Source organism: Anarrhichthys ocellatus, unplaced genomic scaffold (assembly GCF_004355925.1).
Source record: "Anarrhichthys ocellatus isolate YVR2014 unplaced genomic scaffold, GSC_Weel_1.0 scaffold11, whole genome shotgun sequence".
Classification (NCBI taxonomy): domain Eukaryota; kingdom Metazoa; phylum Chordata; class Actinopteri; order Perciformes; family Anarhichadidae; genus Anarrhichthys; species Anarrhichthys ocellatus.
This window is the reverse complement of record NW_022280041.1, coordinates 1,424,598-1,447,920: the sequence shown is the minus strand read 5'-3', so window position 1 is coordinate 1,447,920 and position 23,323 is coordinate 1,424,598. Positions and strand designations below refer to the sequence as shown.

Here is a 23,323-nt window from a genome sequence, read left to right as displayed (position 1 = left end):
CAAAAACCAAGACGGCAGTGAGAAAGCTGTTCATCATCGGAGTAATTTTTGCCATATGTTGTTCCGCAATGCCCACAAGCATTTCAGAAACTGCATTTTGCTATTTCGTAAAAAGCTACAGCTGAGAATACTTAACAACACTGTGTAAAACCAAACCAAGCTAAATATAAATATATGGTGTTAGGGTTAGACATTTGCCAGCTGTTCCCATAATTCCAACAAAGCACGGCTTTCAAATGTGGAATGTAAAGACGGTTCTTTTTCCTACTGCACTCTGTACAGCCCGCCAGATGGTGTCCAGTTGTGGCTTACTTACATATATACATCTGGCTGGTTACACATGGGGAGGGGGGGTTTAATCGGAGCAATCCGATTGGTCAAACACACGTCCCAGATGTCCAGATGTGCTGCTAATGCCCGGAGTGTACAGCTAGTTGCATTTTATTGGCTGCCCTGTAATCCCTTATAATCAGGGAGCTAGTTAACTGGGCTTTATAACTATTGTTTTTTCTTTCCCTTTTTATTTGTTATAACAGATTTTTGGTTGGATTGTAGGTATTTCCTGCCTATTATACGTGTGTGAGCCCCCAAAGTCCTTCTTTACTGGCTTATACTTTATAGCTTAAAATGTCAGAGGTGGTTTTTATTACAATGAGCTTTTCTTTCATTTAAAAAACCCTCTTGCCCTGTGCATCCCGTCCTCTCTTCCCTTCTTTCAAACCCTTATTCGTGCAGTTATTAAAGACAAATCTGCATTGTACTAACAGGAAACGGCAGTTTGTCGCACCAGGACCATCGTTAGATGGCTGTAGGCGACTCAGCTGGAAAGAGTAACATTTATGTTTCCCAGTTTTGGCTGCTGTGGCGCAGCAGAGACCAAATGCTCCGTCTGGATAAATGCTGCAACTCGCTGACGGTGACTAAATGTCTAAATATGTCTTCTTTCACTGGTAGCTAAGAGACAGGAATTCACACAACTCTGAACATAAAGTTTGGATTCTTCTTTGGATCTCATTAAGCTTCCAAAAGCCTCAATGTACACATTTGATTTTGCCGGTCAAGAGATAATATTACTCTTTTACCGTAACCTTAGATTCTATGACTTGACTGTTAAGTACATACTCACGGCCTCACAGCTCCAATACTGATCCAGTCACATAAACACAAGCTGAGACTAAACACGGCGGGCAGCAGAAACTGTCTAACAACACGGAATGAGGCTCTGAGAGCCAAATAAAATATTGAACGTTTCTGCTTGAAAGCAAACCAGACTGAATTAAATTACACAGCGGGTGACTTTGGACAACACGCTGTAAAACACTGAAATAAATCTAAGTGACGCCAGAAAAAGCCCTGCGAAAATTGACTTTTCTATCCATCCATCATATTTTCCATCCTCCTGCATTTCGCAGATAAACATTGCTGGCGTGGGGTCACGGGTCCTGCGTCCGTTAGGGGTCAGATAGGTTTCAATGAAACGTTACGTAAAGACTTTAGGGACAGGGCTCAGATGGTAATCATGCATGTACACATACATTTAAGTACAGCCATGCATACTTTGCCGCAATGCAAACGCAATAAAAGACTAACCCATCTATAGAGATCATAAGTAGGGTCTTGTCCATGAATCATGAATCACAGAGACATTGAAACAGGCAGGCATGTGCATGAACACACTGAAACTGTGTTATCGAAGGAAAACCTCACTTAAAGCAGCTATAGTCAATACTTTTGGGAGGGCTACTTGTCGATTGTAGCGCTACGGAGAGTTTTAGCATCTTTCGGCTACTTGTTTTGGTCTGGGAACACGGTGGCTTATGTGGTCACACATTTTAGAGGTAACTACAAAAGCAAGCGCACCCGAAATGTAAGTTATGATCCATCATTGCACAGGAAAACTGAGGATGATCTCCTTCAATAAGTTTGGCTTACTCAGCGGTACTCAGTGAGCAACGTGTTGCCGATAGAAATGATGGTCAACACTACGAAGAATTAAACCTGACCGATCCTGCCAGCACACGGTGCGTTTTGTACGTGGAATCGAATGAAACGGACGTGAGTTGCAGCTGAAGTTAGACAGTTTAACACCATCTACAGATGACGCACAACTCGGCTCAGGCAACCTTCGATCCAGCACAAGGTGAGGCAGGAAGTCCTTGGCTTTCATTCAGCGATAATGTAATCAACGGTAAGCAAGTGAAATGAAGCAAATGTGTGTGTATATGTGTGTGTGTGTGTGTGAGAGCTTCTGTTTTGTACAATTTGTTCCAAGCCCAAAAGAGAGCTTTTCTTCTGCCAAACAACACGACGAGGTCAAAAGCTCTCTGACTTAAGTTGAGTGTGTGTGTGTGTGTGTGTGTGTGTGTGTCATGCAGATTGTGCAGAGAAACGCTTATCTGCTTACATACAAACTGCAAGGTTAAAGGTTTGTTTTTAAGGTGTTTGCAGGCAGAAGATTGATTCACCGTGTGTGTGTGTGTGTGTGTGTACATTCAACGTCTAATGACAGTCTTCAGTAACATCCTCTCTCGCTGTGATTATGTCGAGCTATAAGACGATCTGTTATCCTCCATCCCTCAACTCACACCCTAAGGTATTGAGATGGATTACACTTTTGTGTGTGTGTGTGTGTGTGTGTGTCCCCCCCACATTAACATGTGCCTGCACTAATGTGTGTGTTTAAGTGGAGCTAAGGAATCCTAATATTTGATTACTTCTCATTAATTTCTATCCTTCATTTAGTTGATCCTTTGTCGGGGTTACTTGTGTCTTTTTCCTTCACTGTGTTCACTCCACACCAACGTTCAGCAGAGGTTTGTAAGAACAAACTAAAATGTTTGTACAATGGAACTGTTGTTAAAAAAATAAAATAATTCTGAGCACTACAATGAGTCTGTTCATTCACATTTTCTATTCATTAATGGATGTATATATATATCCAAAACTATTTTTAAAACTCATCCATTTGAATCTGCTTTAGACCTGTGGTTTGTTTGTCTCTCTGCTTCTTTACATTGTTATTGTTTTCATTGTTTCTGATTTTACCATGTAAAGTGCCTTGTAGCACCTTTTAAAGCGCTATACTAATAATATGTATTATTATTATATATATATATATATATATATATATATAGAAGGAGGAAGAGGAGCTCCCAGGGGAAAATGAAGAAATAAATTGACAGGAAATGAAATTGTAAACGAGAGAGAGAGCGAGAGAGAGAGAGAGAGAGAGAGAGAGAGAGAGAGAGAGAGGAACACATGGAGAGACAGCGAGAAGAACAGGCTGACATGACTTTCTGCGAGAAAGGCTGTCAAGGTGGTCTTTGCCCTTGAGTGGGCAGCAACACACTCCTCCATCTCTGCTTTCTCCCTCCCTCCATCCATCTCTCCCTCCCTCCATCCATCTCTCCCTCCCTCCCTCCATCCATCTCTCCCCATGCCTCCCAGTAAATTTAAAGTGGAGGAGAAGAACTGAAAAGCAGACGCTTGAGGGGGAGTGACACATCTTGCTCTAGATATTTATATCTCCTTCCCCCCCACTTCCCTCTTTTCTCTTCAACCTCACTCACTTTCATCCTCTTTTTCTTGCCCTCTACCTGCCTCCTGTGTACTAAGATGTCATGAGAACAGGAGGAGGTGTCTCGGGGGTAAATGTTTAAAAGTGTCCAACACTTTGGCACCTCCGATTCGTATTAAAAAGTCTTATAACCTGTCATGAAAGGTCAGAGCGTGCGTGTACAGTTGAATGGAACAAGGATGGAAGCACAGCTCCATTGACTCCCTGATGTCTTTTGTCTTACTCGGACCACTTGGGCGGTTTTAAGAGCAGAATTTGGTTTAAACACTGTGTAACTGTGTGCTTTGAGAAGTGTTTATGACATGTTTTCTTTTTGGCTTACAGTGAAAATGTAGTTAATAATCACACAAAGTATCCGTTAACCAACCTGCCGAAGAACAAATCTGATTTTCTAAATATCATACTATATTTAGCCTTTGCATACGTGGGACTACAGTCTTTCTAATATACTTTATTATACTTTAGGGGAACAACGCAGTCCCATGTGCCCAAAAATAAATAATTAAATGGCTGTATTGTTTAAACAACAAGGAGCACAATCAAGTCTTTGGCATTTATGAACTCAAATTGACTGAAATATCAAAGCTATATATTTATCATAGAAAACATGCCGTTTTCTCCAGAGCAGGAAGTGCTACATTGTCGACCGCATTCACGACTCGTGGTCGCGCCAATAAACACACACACACACACACACACACACACACACACACACACACACACACACACAGGTACTGTATATCCGAGCACATCGGTGTGGAGGTCGGGTCTCTGCTGATGGATGCTGAGGGGAATGGTGATAGCTGCACTTGCACGGACGCAGTTAACCTCCATTCGGCCATAACTCCAAAACCCATCGCTTCTTCCTTCTCCCTCTCTTTATCCGACTCGTTTCCTTTCCTACGCTAAATCCTACCCCTGGAACCTTCTCCTTATTGCCTGCAGTGAGCTGTGAGGTCATTATTCACTATTGTGTCAGGTTTTTCAGTTCGAGTGTCCTTTTTCCTTTTACTATTATTCATCCTCAATGTCTCAGTGTCTGTATCTAATTGGCCTTGTCGCCTATCTAGACCTCTTTTTTCGTTCTTTCTTTTTGTCCTTTGTCTTCATTTCCACCTTTTCTTTTCCTGTCTGTGTGCTCGATTTCATCTGCCACCTTCCTTTATCCCTCGTATTCCTCATCCCCCCCCCTTCTCTCACATCTTTCCTTTCCAAATCTGCCTTAATTCTCCGTATCTTTCCGCATGGCTTCGGGGACAGCGATGTCGGTTTGTTTAACGGCCGATTGTCAACTCCCCAGAGGCTGAACCACAATGATTTTCATGATCCCTGATTAAATATGTTATCGCATTAGCGTTAACGTTTAGTTGGACCTTTTGGTGCTCCATGAATACATTAGAAGAACCAAGCAAAATGCCACGGGAAGGAGAAAAACGTGATCGGAACGTCTCCACTGTCTGTTAGCGTTTAGCTCAAAGCACCACTGTTTCTAAATGAAGCCTCTCAGAGCTGCCAGCATGGCCGTCGACTCGTCGTCTCGTTGTCTCGTTTTCTTCCTTCCTGTCTCAGCACACATTAGCGAAGACTCCTCTTCCACCTGTCTCTTCCTTGTTTGCATCCCTCCATCCTCACTTCTATCCTTCCTGCTCCGTCTCTCCTCCCAGCCTTGAATCATCTTGGCTCTCTCTGCGTCTCTCCCTCCATCTGTCCATCCGGCCTTTCCTCTTCTTAATTTCCTCTGTTCCCGCCTTCTCCTAACCTCATCCTCTTTTGCTGCCCACCTCCACTCGATTCATCGCCGCCCCCTTTTTCCTCCTCATCCTCTTTCTCCTCCGTGTATCCTCCCCCTCCATCCCTCTCTCTAATTGGCATCCCGGAGGTCTTGGACCATTAAGGCCCCTCCAGACCCCTCCGATTGCCCTCGCAGCTTCAACTCCCACTAATCAGGCGGCAAGAGAAAGAAGATGGCCGACGGCGCTGAAGGGTCCTCATGCTGAGTGTTATTAAGATGTTAGGCTGAGGGCCTTAAATGCTTACACACACACACACACACACACATGCACAAACTGTGGATTCACACACACACACACACACACAAAATGAAGGAAAGGACAGATACAAACATAATAGCAGAGTGACACACACACACACGCACACAAACACACACACACAGGTGGGTGGCAATCATGTCGCAAGCTGTAATCAGCAGTGATGGAGAGTCAGCGAGTAGAAAGAAGACGTTAGGGATGAAATTAAAGGAGAGATGAAAAGAATAAGAGGAGAGCAGCAGACAACCTGATTCAGACCGAGCTTGAGAGAGATGAAGCAGCGATGGGGTCACGTTGGCTTTGGAGGGTTTTTTGATTGTGTGTCAGATTCTGAAAAAATAATCATCAAATGTGTTCACCGTACAGGTTTATTATTGGCCAAAACTTTGTGCGTTTTACATTTGGTCCAGGGTTGTTCTTTTAATCATTTGGATGTTTTGCTTTCAAGAGCTGTTATTTAGTTTTGTTGTAGAGTGCTTTTGTAACTGTGAAAAGTGATTATTTTCATCTAAAATATGTTTGTTATTGTTATAATCCTTTAGATATCCCTCTTACAAGACTTAATAATTCATCTTTTGTGTCGCCCTGATTAAGCGTTTCAGAATAAAAGCCCACTGAATAAGAAACAAGTTAACAAAGACCTTTAAGAGGCTGTCACTGCTCTTTCTTATGGCTTTTTTATTTGTTATTTTCACACTTCTTCTGTTTTCTAGTGTTTTTGTTGTCGTGGATTTCATTTTCTGTCTCCCAGTGACTGCTTTGTTCATCAGCCTCGCTCCGTCTTATCGCCGTCTATCTGCGTCTTGGCAGACTCAATTTAATTGTCCTTTATTGGCACGAAGCACACAACAAGACGCGATCCAGACAACAGAAGCGTGGAGCGGGACAAGGCGAATGCTAATCGAAGAATCCCACCTCTGAGGCTCGATCTGCTGACGCGTTCTGTGTTGTCTCTTAATTTACCTTCATCACAGGCAGAAGACAATACACTCCGCAAACAGGGAAACACGAGGACGGAGGTTTGCATCTGCACAAAGCGAGGCACACGGCAAATACGCTGGCACACACAGAGGTGGGGGGGGTAACGCAGCATGAAATGAAAGACGCAGCAGGGTTTTTGGTGAAGGCCTTTCAATCAGTGGGAGCGCTGTCACTCCAACCAGAAGAAGCGCGTGTGTGTGTGTGTTTACTGTTGAAAACATCAGGCTCCTTTGTGGATATTTGTGCATTTACTGCGTGTGCATTTTGAGTGTGTTTATGCCACCGTTTCTCTTTTTTGTACATTCACGGTCAGTTGAGGAAAAAGTCTGAAGCAGTCAACATCAATATTTAAAGAATTCCCTCCTCCCCCTCCCCGTGTTTCGGCTTTTATTCAGAAGTCTCGAGGCTTGTAGAGGGGATGAGAGGGGACACATCAAATTTCAACTATCCGTTACTAAATATGCAGGAAAAGAAGCAAAGTTTTGTGAGAAAAAAAATAAGAAAGGGCAAAGATCCAGAATTGTAGATGAGCCCTTACAATTAGAATTCTTGACATAAGCTTTTGAAGACATTGGTCACGTCTGTGGCATCTTTAAGGTGACCCGCCTGATTAAATACTCGAAATGAATGTCAGCAATAGGGAGAATGAGGGAAATCCACCTGCTTACACAATATCTTCATTAACGCTGTTATATGCAACAAAGAGGCGAAGTAGTGGTGGGATTACGTGAGCTGAAATAATGATTTAAAGGATGTAGATAAATCAATTATGGCAGTTGTGTTCATGCGCCTGAGGTAAGTAAACAGCAATTTGGCAGTAACTGATCATTGTCTTTGCATAATTCATCCTGAGGGAGATACATGCACTATAGTAATGGATGAACAGTGATGGGTGGAATCAAGATCATTTAATAAATAGTATATGAATTTCTTTAATACGCCTGGACGTGTTAAAGTCACATATTTTGCAATAGCTATAACTGCTGATGTTTGATATATTTGAGTAACTTTCTCCTGCAAATGTTAGGCTAAGTTTCAACGCTAATTCTTGACTTTGTAAAGAAGGCTTCAGTGGACGAAACAGTCTCAACCTCCAGGTCCATTTAGTAGCTGTTCTGAAGATTTCGATCATATTACCTGATCTTCATCAGCAGATAAGGATCCACTTCAATTTCATGTCAGTTTTGCGTCCCTGATGCTACTAGAAGCTGATATCTCAACAGCTGGTCTTATTGGCAGACTTTCTCAAACACGCAGGCCAAGAATACATTAGTCTAGCCCCCACACCTGGGGCCCCTTAATAAATGAAAGGGAAGTGCATGCATGCATTTCAAGTTGTTTCTTCCCCCTGAAAATACAATTTGTGCTATTTTCAATAGCTGAAAACAAAGGAAACATAATTGTCCAGAGGACATGTTTTTGTGCAAATCGCTGCTCATAACGGAATAAACTTCCAAGCAAAAAGCGAAAGTCATTATCTGTGAAACCATAAGCAGGCTGACCGCACCAAGCAAAATATGCATGACTGATTCAAGCACACACACACACACACACACACACACACACACACACACACACAAATACTCCCACGTGAACACACACAAACACAACAGATGTTTCGTGGGAGAGCTTGCATAGATAAATTCCTGCAAAACGTTACAGAATGCAAACGGTTGGCAAACAACAACGGTACAAATTGCTGCCCCCTCCCATCCACACACACACACACGCACACACACACACACAAACACACACTCGATAACCACTCTACCGTGGCACCATCAACTTCGATATCCACAAACGTGTCTCTGCAGCCGAGAATGTGTCACAGAGTCAAGACGTAAGTTACAACAAATGGTCACACACACTTCACACTTTCCCTGTTTCTCTTACACACACACACACACACACACACACACACACACACGCAAACACACACAGACGATAGAGGTGACCCCTCCATAGAGAAGGAGGAAATGGAGAAACAAAAGAGATGTTCATTACGGAGCAGTTTACGGAGGCGTCCATTAGAGGTTAAAACTCCAGCAACGGTTTTAGTATGTGGAACAACTTTATTGGCCGTTTCTGCTCTTAACCTGCTGTAACCGGTGCAGCATTAAAGCACGGTGGAATTAGCGAGTTAGCTAACTGGCGTACGGCTGGCTGGTTAGCTCGCTTGCTAATTCCATCCATCCATCTATTGTCTACCGCTTAGGGCAGAGTCGAGAGGGCAGAAGGCTCGGGATTGGTATTCCAGATGTGTCCCTCTCCCCCAGCAACGTTTTCCAGCTCTTGCTGGAGGACCCCGAGGCGTTCCCAGGCCAGAGGAGATATATAATCCCTCCAACATGTTCCGGGTCTACCCTCAGGGCCTCGTACCAGGTGGACGTGACTGGAAAACCTCTAAAAGGAGGCATCTGTGTCAACTATTTGAGTATTCCATGGCACATCGCTAAAAATTGGCAATATACGTCTACCGTCTGAGGTCAAATTGGATTGCTGTTCTAGTTATTCTTTCCTTTTTCAAACATAAGCCTTTCCATCACAACAAACTGCACGAGGAGAATCGATGGAACTCTTTCAAACTTCAATTGTGTTCATCTCAAAACAATGAACAATGCCTGAGGGCTTTGTTCACTTGAAGGACGAGCATTGTCCTTTGTTGGTGCCATTGTTCCTAATGCTGTCTTCACTGCTACGACAAGCATCATAATTCAAGGTTGTTGTTGTCAAATCCAAGGACAATTTACAAAGAACATTTTAGTTCAGTTTGTAAATACATTCTAATCTCTGCTAATATACAGTATTTAGGAAATACAGATAAGACTCCCCTTCCCCTCTCTTACCCTTTGCTTAAATTTACTTCACATGCATGTCAGAGTATGATGAGTCAGACTGTTAAAGTTTAGCTCCAACCCAAAACTCTTCCCCTCGTTCTCCTTCTATCTGAAGGGTAGAGGGTGACGTAAAGAGAGAAGCACGTCTCTATAGTGATGCACATGACAACACTGGAGCCTTCACCTTCAGCACACCGTCTTTTACACACTATAACACACACAATGCACAACGTTGACGATGATGAGAGGAGGAGGAGAGGCGGAGACAGAGGAGACCTTGCTGTCTATAATGCTGCTCGTTAACAAAAAAAAGAAACGACAGCGGCGTAGTATGTGGAGTGACGTATTAAGTGTTTTCAGACCGGAAGAATTTTTCGTTGTTGTTATAAGAGCCAATATAGTACTTAGGTAGGTACTCTGCAAGCACAAGAGAACCATGAGTGATGTAATTGACTGGTGATTGGTCAAACACATGAGCCAATGCAGAACGGGCAACCGCCATTTTCAAAAAACCCGTAATACGTGTAAACAGCTTGTAATGAAAAAAAAACATGAAACATGAATAGAAAACATGGGAAAATGGGCCGACAGTGAATCCAGAAGTGAAGCCAAAGAACGAGTAAGAGCTAACCCAGTCATGTTAGCACAAAGGCTAATCCAGTAGCACAAATGCAGACCCAGTAATGGCAGCACAATGGCTAGTCCAGTAGCACAAAGGCTAAACCAGTAACGTTAGCAGAATGGCTAGTCCAGTAGCACAAAGGCTAAACCAGTAACGTTAGCAGAAAGGCTAGTCCAGTAGCACAAAGGCGAACCCAGTAACGTTAGCAGAAAGGCTAGTCCAGTAGCACAAAGGCTAACCCAGTAACGTTAGCACAATGTACTTTTCATACTTGTCATATTTAAGCAAAATCTTCTATAATTCCATCCTTTCTTTTGCGGTCATTGCAATTCACTGACCCGTGGCAGAGACATACATCCCTGTAGTCACATGTAGCTTTGTTGTCAGGAAAAAACACCGTCAGTGAACCCTGTAGCGAGGGGCCGAAGTAAAATCTGAGTCTGTTTTCACAGCAGAGAATGGAGGTCAGAGACACAGAACACTGAATTCTTAGTATTAGTGTGTTGATGATTAGTTCAAATGCACTTTAACTTAGTTATTTGGGTTTGTGAGCCACATTCGCAGTGTAGTTTAACAGGTTTTTTACTCCTATGCTGAAGAATACCCGCATCGCATTTGGGATGTATAGATTCCCCAAAATAGTAAAATATCTATATTCCGAATCATGGTGAAGAATATAAATGATTGTGGAAAAACTATAAAGTTTATGTATGTCACGTTTATGAATAGTTGCAGGAGCGCGGACTACTTTTTGAAGGTTACCACAAAATTTACAACCACATATAATCTGGGAAATATTCCTCTGCCGGCAGAAGTTTTCCTTGAGCTTGGACTTGGATTCAGAAACACAATTCATCAGGACACAGTTTTGGAGACCTTAGACCTTGAATGTGATTCTTATATGTAAACTGTCAAAGAGGACCGGTACGAGCTGAGAGTTTGCACGACTGTAAATCTCCTCCGGACAACTTTGCTCTGCTTCTCTTCCTCCGCCAAAACCTCAACAATTTATTTAGTATTTCGTTTTTGTTAAATGAGATAATAAAGCTGGCACAGATGCAGAATGCATTAGCTGGTGCTCGGAGGGAGCGGCGATGACTCTACAAGGCATTGTGTCTTCCTGTGTGTCTTCCTCTGAGAGACACAAACACACAGTGAGAAAGTGGAGAAGCGAACGACGGGGAAATGCTGAACCCCTTCATCCGACTTTCTCCTCTGTTGCCACTCTGCTTGATTTGAATTTCTTCGAAGCATGTCCTTTCGCATTATCACAAACGGGAAAAAAAGGACGTTGAGGAGGAGAAGGAGGAGGACGGTGTGCAGCTTTGTGTGTGTGTGTGTGTGTGTGTGTAGAAAGCCCTTGAGGGAGTTTTAACAGTCTGACACAGCGCTCCACATTAGGAACATTATTGGTGATGAAACAAAAAAAAAAAAAAATGAGACACACGTTCTCCCTCTGATGTGCACACACACTTCTAAACTGACACTTTCTTGATGTGCCTGCCTCCATTATGGAAACTACTCAAGCCGAGTGAGGCTGACAAAACACCCCCCCCCCCCCCCCCGGGAGGAAGCGGCGGAGAGGCAGGAGTGAAGAGGAGAGGAATTTTTCGGTAATTTTAATTGCAAAGCTTGTTAGCCTATTTCTTTTTTAGCGCCTTATTAGCATGTCATTATGAAGCCAGACGGCGTTTGACGGACAGCCTGAAGGCGAGCGGAGGCTTTGTGTGTGTGTGTGTGTGTGTGTATACGTTGTGCACGTTATGCAGACAGCTATTATTTTGTGTTTACTACATGTCAAGACGAAGGTGCGAGTATCTACGGAGGCACTTGTGTACTCTTTAATAGTAACGTGTTCTTTCGGCAGCTTTGTGCAGCTACAGTGCAGTTCATTACGAGGGGGTTTTGGAGCTTTGGCCAAGGGCACACCGACTGGTTTTATAATCTCTGTGCAGAATGCTAGTTTTAGTCCTCCAATCAGATTTTAACTACACTGCTGACCGTCTCTTTCTTTGCAAAGAGAACAGAGAATTGAGAAAACCTTTCTCTCAACTATTTCATGACACATGTTTCTGCCCTCTGCCTAAAAATAGAAGGCAGACGTAGAAGGTGTGAGGAGCCAATTTGGGTTCATGCACCCAGCGTGGGCGTGATGATTGTGTGTCCAAAAGTAAAAAAGCCCATTTGCGCTGATAACCTTTATTTCTGGCAATCAGAAGCCTGTAAGTATGGCAGCTGCTAATGAATACGTGGTTGCCCAATTTAAAGGGGAAGTACGCACATTTTCATAGTTCATACATGTTACTCATACGGTCTTAGACAGTCCAAAAATATATCTGTCTCACATTCACTTCTTTATGGAGCTGCTCCAGAAGTTTGAGACTTCCTTCTCTGGTTCACCGCTTTGAAAGAGAGAAGCTTGATCTCACAAATATGGAATTAACTTTCCGAGACCTTTCCTAATTTAGGTGGTGTTCTTTTTTAAGCATCATTAGCAGAAAAAAAGTTTCAAAATCCAAGAATTGAAACTGTCGTTGGTGAGCTAATGACATGTTCCCCTAACTGAAATGAGTTGGAACGAGTGCAGTTTTGGTGCAGCCATGTAAAGTGTATATTGGACAACCTTTCTTGGAATAACGGCAAATAATTGCTGCTATCTTTACTTAGAAATTCAGCCAAAGCAAAAAGTATGAATGTATTACTGCAAGGCTGGAAATTCAGACAGATACCGGAGCTTTCTTACCAACATTTAGTAAATAAAGTTGTCATAGCACTGAAGACAATACACCTGGTCCAATGACTACATCAGCACCATGGACAGCGTCAGAATATACACACATATGCAGTATATATATATATATATACCTACATATATACTTACAGATACATAAACATAAATACATGTATACATATATACACATACATATATATAACTAACAAGCATTACTCGGACGGACGAGTCACGTCTCAGTCATTATGATTTAGATGCCGCTCTAAAAGGAGTCGGCACAATTTATATAAGATAAACTATCTCAAAGTGCTGTAAACAATAACTAATCTGAGTGAGTGAAGAGGAGAAGAGTCTCTCGGCTGACTGATTGAATCGGCTTCTTTATGACCGTGAAGCTGCCGCTTTAGAGCGGCGTAGAGAGAAAGAGCACAAATACAAGTACTGCACAGGGAGGATAAAAATAACTTCATTCATATTTAAGTTACAGTTGAAAAGTTTGTGCTCACACACATAGAAAAAGGTCTCCGTTACCTGGCAACAGGAAAGTGAAGTGCATTGTGGTCAAGATCGCGATGCGACACTGACAACAAAAGACTGAGGCTTTGATAGTCTCAGATAATAACATGTGGGATAAATTACAAACATGTACCTCTGCTTCTGCTACCAAATATATAATGTTTGAAGTAAAAAATACACCCACGTCAATTCAGTTTAAATTGACTAGAGAACACCTTTACTCCATACTCCACAAATAAAGATGGCTGCTGCGTGGTACGTTACTCTTCTTTATCTTTCCCCACTTCTTTTTCAGCTGCCTTTCGGTTTGAAGGGGCCGTCCAAAAGGGGTCTCTCGGGGTCTATGTGGACTGGTTGCACAGGTTGTATGAAGAAGTTTGCTAAAGGCGTTGAACTAGGGCGGGAATAAAAAGAACACGACCACTTACGACATACATCGGTGCGACCGAGGAAATGTTTAGTCGCACTGACATTTGTTCGCACTCTGTAGTTATTGTATATACTTATTCAAACTTAAACATATGCTCGAATATATTTAGAAATACTGTACATGTACCCACAAAGCTGCAGACAGATATCCTTCTTTCCACGAAGCCGTCTTTCAATACTACATTGTAACTTACATTGACTGCGGTCCCTAGAGAGTCCTAATTGTCCTTCACATCGATCTCTCTGAGCAGCACATGAATCCATTACATTAATTGTGATTATCAAAAAAATATGGACCTTGAGTGGAGCTTGTTGATATAACTGCAGATCCTATGACATCATGACTGTAGGTCTTGAGGTACTTTATGGAAATTTGCAGAGAATCCCACAACCCGCAGAAAGTTGTGGACCGAATCTGGCCTTATTTTTAGACTCCGAATGTGACTCATTTCAGGCCAAATAAAGTATTCATAAAAATGATTTGGTCAAACTCCATTTAAATGCTATTCCTGGCAGCATGGAAGGAGCTTTGAAAGGGCATTCAGACCTTTCCATTGGGGAGAAAAACAGCGTTAAACAGCCCATTACTTCCCTGTAATTCCATTGTAGTTTTCCAGGAAAGAAAAACAGTAAATCATCTGGTAATAATTTGAGGTAAAGTAGACTACAATCCTGAGACAGCTGCTAAAGTGTGTAAAGTTTATAAGCTGCTGATTTAAAGAGGGGTGACAGGACATGTGCGAAAACCTTTTAAATAAAACTCGCAGGAAAAACAAACAGCCAACTAAATAAATATCAAATGACAAATAACATGTTGAGATATTCAAAGAATCTAATTTCAGCCCTCATGGAATGAATATGAAATTAACCAGCAGCAAGTTAGAACGTTTTTTTTCAAGTTCATACATTCATACAGAGGTAATCTGTGTCAAAGTAGTGTGTTTGTCCCTCGGGGTAGTTCACTGACTCACAGGCTTTTTTATCGGATAGATTTACACTTCATTATGGCTGAACCCTCCGGCCAAACACACACTTTTTGCCCCGTCAGCTACAGTGAAGAAGTAATTAAACTTAGTAGCTCCGCCGCACCGACAAAACAAATTGATTCTGGCTTTAGGATCACAGATATGTCTGTGTCTGTGTCTGTGTGTGTGAGTGTGTGTGTGTTTGTGTATGGTTCGGAAACTCCGGAAGGACACAAACACATGCAAAGAAATGTAAAGAGAGGTTATCTGAACTTCACGCTCTGGTGGCATAAACTGGAGAGAGAGAGATACCGACTGGAGGGAGAGAGAGACAGATAGAGGAAGACATGAGGCAAGAAGAAGTGAAAAGGAAAGCTTCTCCAGACCTGAGGGCTACAGAGACTAATTAACTTGAGAGACATGACCTTTCTCTCCTCCTCCCTGAGCAAGAACATGTGTGTGTGTGTGTGTGTTTTTTTTAATCAATACAAGAGCATAGTCATCACAGCCAGATGGACCCGGTACATCATGTCTCATCATCGCGTGAAAGCCAGAGAGCTAGAAGCAGAGAGTAAGCGTAAGAGAGAATTCTCAGAATACCGTGAAAACCGTGAACCCTTAAACGCACCCTCAAACACATGTCTGTGAATGTATGTGTGTGTGCGTGCGTGCGTGCATGCGTGCGTGTGTGTGTGAGGACCAATTTAAGGTGTCAGACCTGCAGAGCTACGACATTTTAGGCCAGTCTGACTGCTTCAGAGGGCTGTTTGAGAATATTAAAAGTAATTTTTTTTTGGTTAAAGTTATAAGGGTTTTAGATAAGTTTGTGGTGAGTTGTGGGGTGGATAGAAAAATGGATTTCTTTGACAATAAAAAAGAAAAAAAGAATGCCAAAACCCAGACCTGACATATGATTACAATATAGGTGATGATAAAAATACACAATAAAGCTAAAAACTTGTATAAAAGAGGAAGATAACAAGTGTCCTCGTCAAGCAAAGACAGGTTAAAAACGTACAGACATGGTTTAAAGGGACTGTGTGAGGGACTTGGTGGCCTCTAGTGGTGAGGGTGTAGATTGCAACCAACTAAATACCCTTTCCAAGACTGCGGTTACGTGAGCTGCCGAGTGCAAATCCAACGCCATTCGCCTCGCGAATAGGCCAACCAAGGCATTATAACACAAGGTGCAATGGAAGTCAGGTGTTTCAGTTTCACAAGCGTGTCGGAGAACTGAACGGGTAACGTAATAACATGAACGGCTGTTTGGTTTGGTTTGTCTGTTCTGGGCCGCTGCAAAGAGATAAAGCACAGTAAGAGTGTGTGTGTGTGTGTGCGTTTATGTGTGTGAGGCAATCCTCTTTAAATAGACACCACCGGATACAGAGGGAGACCGAGAGGAGACAGAGGCGAAGAAGACGGAGGAAGAGAGGGGAAATAAAGCGTCCTCTGGAGGGGGATGATTAGGAAATTTGAGTGTGTGTGTGTGTGTGTGTGTGTGTGACTGTGTGTTTCTCTCACTCTCTATGTGTGTGTACATGTACAGTTTTCCTGCTCAGGGACAGTTGGTGCCACATAACACTGAACGCTAGTATACTTTAAAAAGAAGAAGCTACGTCCTGATGTACTCACCCTGGTCGAATGCTGACTGTGTCTTTATGTGGAAAAAGGCCCCCTTGGAAGAGCTGTCTCAGCGTTTTGTTGCATTCACATGAGCGTTGTTCGGACCGTCTTCGAACTCGAGGCGCTCGACATCTGTCTTGCTTTTAAAGTCTGAAACAAAAAAGAAAATATGTATCCGGAGGTGTTGTGGCAGGCTAGTGAGCTAATGTTTAGCGTCCAGTATTGTTAAGTCACAGCCACACTTAACATCTACAGGTCTGTTCTCATTCACTGTTTTGGACTTATACCTACAGAAAGTAATGCTCCTTAATTTGTATATAACCCACGTAATCTAGAGCCAAGACGTGCAGGGCTGCCGGTTAGCAAGTCAGGCGACGTACAGACTGATGCATTCTGAAAAGGGAGCTGGTTTGGCTGGATGGACGGCTCAAACAAACACCGGACTTACATTTGCAACTCATTTTCCTCCCTTCAGAAGAATCCCTTTGCAGCCATCCATTCTTGTTCAGAACAATAAACCGCCTTCACACACCATCCATCACAGTAGACCTGAAGCCTTCATTTGGTTTAGTCAAAGCGACGCTTTTATTGTTACTTCAACGTTTTTCTCACGAGCGTGCTTGTTGTTTCTCACCCCACTTACGGTCGACCGCCTGACACTCAAACGTACGAAATTACGGCTGTACCAAATTGCCAATGCAACCCTATCAATAGTTTTGTTGTTTGGTATTGTTCGCACCGCTCATTCATTATTCAAAGAAAACAAAAGTAAAGAAAACCTAAAGCTGAGTTGGTCCTATTAGGGAGTCTGTGCATTCATGTGTGTCCCATATCAAGCTGGAAAAAAGCGTTATTCTTGTCTTGACTTCTACAAAACAACATATATTGATTCCCTCCCCCGCCTCGGCTCTTTTTTTCCAGTTAGTTTGATGAACTCTGAAACCGAGTCCAGCCGACACCCCCCCCCCAGGGCAGCCACGCCGCCATCACAAGCAGCTACAATAAGAAGCTCAAAGCCACCCGCGGCAGAGAGCACGAGTACAGTATATAGCTGCCACACGGAGTTCTCGTTATGGATATTTATTTATCTGGGGAAACACCCTGCTTAACATTCACACAGTGAAACGCCTGGGTACAGAAAAGTTTACTCCAAAAAAAAACCAGCTAAAAAGACCAATAAAGTTTGCTAATTCGCTAATTAGATCCCCTGTTGCCACAAGAGTTGGCAAGGCTGTGCTTTTTGGGAGTGGAGCGTGCCTCGAAACCGATCAAAAACACTCCACTGAAACATTAACAAACAATAAACATTGTGTGCTCTCTACTGGCTTTCCCTCCGTCTCTACAACGCCCTCAGAGCTGTTACATAACATCTCATCTCACCGCTCCAACGCTGGGAAAGCTCTCAATTTGGAAATGAGCTAACTCGATATATTTTTTGAGAATTATTGAGACGTAATTAGTCTGAAGTCAAAATTAAACACTTGGCCTGCAGCCTCCGTACCACTTGGAAGAAAAAAAAATCAAGTTTATATAATGAATCACATTATGTAATTACAGAAACATGAGGTCAGGTTGATGTTGCATTAGCTGCATAATAAATAGCTTTAGTGCTGCGTGCAGATTTCAGAAGATTAAAAGGAGCATGCTGGTGTTTATGCATCTTTCATAAAGTTTCCACTGTATACTTCCGCACGGTATCATCAGCCCCCGCTGGTTTCCTTTTATTTCAATACAAAATCAACTTAGAACTTGTGGAACGGTAATCATTGAAATTGTAAATCACTGTGAGGTAATGCAGATGACCGCGGGGACTGAAGTGAGACGTCTGGCGGCGCGGTGCATTCATGCGTCCTTGTAAACGTAGTGTCTTCTGCACGTCGGCTATGTTTCCTACATCGGCAGCACTGCGTCCGTCCGGGACAAACATTCTCTGCAAAGTAAATGGATTAAAGGGACGGTTCGAGCTCCCCATTTCAATAAAGTGAGCCTGAGAGCTTCATCGAGTAGAATTCATTATTTAAACGACTCTGAGGACAGAGGCGAGGATGTGATAAGGCCACGCATTTTAAATGTTTTTTTAATCCATCCATCCGATTTAAATATTTATGGATGCGCCACACGTACACTCTGACACTTACGGATAGCTGGTCCAATTTTAACCCCATTCAGTCTGTGAGCGTACCCGACAGGCTTCAATATGTTTCTCACTTGACTTGATCAGTACACCGATGAAAGCTTCATAATGGATCCAATATACTAGTTTTATAGTTGTTGCCAGTGTGCAGGAATAGTCATGGGATCATAGAAGTCATTCGGATATATCCTCATGGAACCACGAGCATCCGAATAAAATTCCCCCGACGATTCATCCATTACATTGATTTTCACTCATTTCAGTCTGTGAGAACCAACCGACAGACTGACGCCACTATGCATCTCTCGGTCTACAGTGGGTACAGAACAGATTGCGAGACATATTAAACCATCCAGGCGTCACGGGGGAATGTTTGTGCCTAATTACATCTCTAGGTAACACCTCTCTGACAGCAGCAGCAATTAAACCAACAATGCAGTCACGTCGCGCAGCGTAGAGCCACTCGCAAGTGTCACAGCCGCTCACAATATGAGCAGCAGAAGTGGTGACGAGAGTTAGTCTGCATCTGACAAAAGCACGATAACGACAAAAAACGGTTGGATGCTGCGTACATTAAGAAGAGAAAACAGGCACAGATCGTAGCATTGCGGCGGACGAAGTGGAGGAGGAAGACATGAGAAAGACGGAGACAGAGAAAGAAAAGAGCAAAGAAACGCAGTTTGGTAGATTTTGTAATGATATGCTGCAACATCAGATGGGACGGAAGACAGATCATAGCCAAGAGCAGAGAGACTGGAGGAGATGGAGAGGCTGCAAAACAGATGGGACACACACACACACACACACACACACACACACACACACACAGCTCTCATGCAAACACTTGATTCAGCTCAAGTAACTTTCTGCTGATTGCATGATCTCTCTTCAGGGATCTCTTCCCTCTAAATATACAGTTTAAGTCATTAATGAAAAAATCAATACTATTTCCATCCACAAACACGCACACACACACGCACACACACACACACACACACACACACACACACACACACACACTCTGCTTTATTGTCAATCAATACTGACATCAGTTAGCCCAGAGGAGCAGCGTTTCCTGATGAGACGTTTAAATGCAGCGTTCATGGTCAGTGGCAGGAAAATTTAAACCTGCTTAATACAATGAATGCAGCAGAGGACCATCCACTCTATGTGATCTGGTTTTAATCAAAATGCTTAGTCATGATTTAAACCTCTGTCAGACCAGGTGTGTTTCAGTGAAGTCATTCCACTTTATTCACCAAACAAATCAATTACACCGAGCGCCTGGAGCTTCTTTGAGCAATCACTTAGATGCTAAGTCATGATTTAAACGGCTTTGAGAAAAAGGTGACTAAGCAAAAAGCGCTCCGGTTTTACAACCCGCATAAATATGAAGCACTTCAGGAAATCTACAGACAAGAGGCTTCTTCTGCCACATCTTGTGCCAATAAGAGCAATCACATTAAGTCTTCACTGGTCATTTCTTAGCTGATCTGAAAACAGTCCATTGCTGATCATTCACCGATTATAACAATAATACGTAGTAAGTTCAGCGTTTATTCACTGTAAATATGCCATATTTTCACCCCTGATCTGATTAAAAGTGGAGAGAAAACGATATAAAAATGCAGCTTTGCTTATATAATTCATGAAATGATAAATAACATATTACTAATAACTCCATAAACACAACAGCATAGCGCCTGTACCACAAATTGCATTTTTTAATTGAGCTTTTCTGCAATCATTTTGTTGAAATCAGTGTTAAGTTTTTGGTTGCTGAATTCAAAAAGTTGCCCTGTTTGTGCTGTTAGCACCTTTAGCTGCTAGCTGCCGGCTAAGACGTCGCCATGTTGAGAGCCAGTTAAAGCTCTGAATTTTCAGGAAACCCGACGATACTAAGCTTTATATACATATAACATTAAGTATACATTTAACTTAAGTCATAATTTTCCTTTAGGCAGTCATTTATGTCGTTTTCCATTCAAACCTCTGTGAAACACACACACACACACACACACACACACACACACACACACACACACACACACACACACACACACACACACTTTGTTGAGTTCTGGATTGTCATGCAGCACCAGTGTGACAGACACTTCATGTCAGCCCATTCTCTCTCCCCTCTCCTCTTCATCAAAGTCTCTTTTCTCTCTTTGCCCTCCTCACTGTCGCTATCTCTCCCTGCCTTCCTCCAAGTCCATTATTCCTCCATTAAAACCCACGATGACCCGTATAATTGCCTCCAATGACTGGGTCCTAATGAAAAAAACACATCGCATTAGTGGCGCGACGCCATGTGTGTGTGTGTGTCTCTGCATGTCAAAGCCACCGGGCCCTGACCAAAGCAGATAATATTCTCTGTCAGAGCTGCCAGTTACACCCTTTTAACCAGCGCCTGTGAGCAAGAGAGTGAGCGCCAATCTGCTGGAGCCTTAACCGATGCAGATAATATCCTCTCAGACCCTTGTTCCACCGGTTTAACCCGGCCGTGTGCAGCGCTATTGTTTGCGCGGCTCAAATTGCATTCACAGACATGCATGAATGTGAAAGTCCAAAGCGCCTGTTTGAGTCGGTTGGTGAAGAGAAGAAGAGGGCATTGAAGCGAACTGCATGTGGGGAAAGATTGGAAATGCAAGAGAGAGAGAGAGAGAGAGAGAGAGAGAGAGAGAGGGGGAAAAGAGTGGGAGAGAGGCACTTTGTTTGACAGGGAGGTCCAACGCTGTGTGGATGCTGATGTATTGATTCAGTGACTTGAACACATACAATCATGCACAACACCAAATTTCTAAAAAGGCCTGGGGTTGAAAATTGGGTGTGAACGAAAAGGAAAGTAGGAGAAGCATCAAAGGATGACTTCAAAATCCAGAACATATACAGTAGCTACACAGTCCTGTTGGATGAACAGGATGGGCACAGACTGGATCAATGAACCTTGAGGATTCTGAACCGAGAATATGTTTCATGACAATATTTCTACACAAGTGTGGATCAACGTGACAGTGTTTTAACAGCTTATGGTGCTTTTGCCGTTTTTTTTTAACACACTTCCACTTTCTGTTTTTTACACGGGACACAAACACAGGTCACCTGGGTGCGAGTCCCGTGTATAAACCATCAAACCCTCCCTCCATCGTCCTGATCTCTTACATACGCCGAATTCGATTAAAGGTATTTTGTGATACCTCAAAAGTCAACGTAGTCCGGGAGAACATAAGTTCCCTCAAAACCTAATTGACTCTGCAGTTTTGTTGAATGGGAACGTCATTTTTACGAGACCACATGCAGCCTTGTCACAATGATCAATATCTCAGTCCTGCATCAATGCTGCTGTAAAACACAACAGAGTTAGACGTACAGCTTTATGAACGTTTGAATCTTTCACCAAACGTGCTCTACGAGATTCAGGGAATGAGTCTCCCACGTGAGGATCAGGTGTGTGCAGGTGACAAGTAACAAAGAAACAATATATATTATGATCAGTTTCTGCCCAAGCGAACCCTCGGATTTCAATGAAAGCGAAAAAGAAATGCAACCACAGCAAAGCTCCACATGCAGCAAAGAAACAACAACTACCATGCTCCTTATTTGTCTGGTTTTTCCAAATAGCAGAAGGAGCCACTTCAGGGGTTCTCAACCGTTCTCCTGCAATGGTGGCCGTCGCTTTAAGATCTCTCTAAGTGGGGTATGCCTCAATAATTGCCCTGATGATCAACAGTCTGGCTGTTTGGTGATCAGATGGATGTTGGGCATTTCTGTCAGCTGTCGCACAGTTGGAGCAGTTCTACAAATTGACATCCCACACAGCTGCTGCCAACGAATCTGTTACAAACAGTAGTGAGCTTGTTTTCATGGCATCAGAGCAGCACTTCACATCTTATGGCCAACTGTAGTCTTGAAGGGAGAGCGATGCCGTGATATAAAGATACTGAACTTGAACCAAACACACTTACAGTCCTCACTGCAAAGCATTGAGGCCATATAGTCCACCATCTTTCCGAGGCCTTTCCATTGTGTCGAATAAAGCGACGATGAAACAGAAGGACAGGGTCAGAGAGGAGAAGGGAACGGAACGACTCAGAGAGAAAGATATTAAAGAAAGGTCACGCAGGTAATAAACAGACGAGTCTTTGAAATGAAGTTAAACTTTCGTGATTCATTTGGCCAGAGTTTCAGTTTTTCCATTTCTCTTCCACTAAAGCATTAATTAATTCATTCTCTTTCTTCGGTCTCTTGCATTTCACCCTTCTTGACTCCATTTGGTTCCCTTAGGGATTGCAGAGGGGAATTAATTCTCTCTCCTCGCCATTGCTTCTTCAACCATTCCAGCATCTAGTTATCTACCTTTCTCCCTGTATGGATGTATAATATAAGTACGTACTGTAAGATACCAGTCTAATCGTCATTCCCCTTCTTTTTGTGTCACTCCTCTTGCTCCCTCTTTCTGTGCATTGGGTAGAGTTCGGGTACGATTGTGGGCAAGAAGTCTATCTTTTCTTTCCGTCGCCTACCTTCCTGCACCTCAGTCCTTCATCCATGAATCCCTTAATTAATAGTGCGTCTCTTTCTCTTACACTTGACACCTCTAAATCTCTCCACCGCCTCCTTCTCATTCTCCCAATTCCAATTTCTGGCGCGCCACATCTCTGCCGTTAACCCCTCGCTGTCCTTTAATCTCCCTGTGTTTGGGCCATTCATCCCGTCCCCGCCGCCAACGTCCTACAAGGCCCGCATATCTCCCTCCACCTAAAAATATGCCCCGTCATTTTCTCCGCCGCATTGCCTGTCCTTTTGTGTTTATCGCCGCATCTCCCCCCCCGCCCCCCCCCCTCCCCCCCGCACCCC

The 23,323-nt window shown here is 43.0% G+C and overlaps 1 protein-coding gene across 5 annotated transcripts in view; it reads right to left on the bottom strand.

Annotated features, from left to right (window-relative positions):
- The window catches only part of htr2cl1 (5-hydroxytryptamine (serotonin) receptor 2C, G protein-coupled-like 1), a 92,705-nt gene that overhangs the window by 31,073 nt on the left and 38,309 nt on the right, over positions 1–23,323 (bottom strand). For all 5 annotated transcript variants that reach the window (XM_031850632.1, XM_031850629.1, XM_031850633.1 and 2 more), the window contains one exon: positions 16,339–16,479. The gene's annotated coding sequence lies outside the window, so the exon portion shown is untranslated. The remainder of the gene's footprint in view (positions 1–16,338; positions 16,480–23,323) is intronic.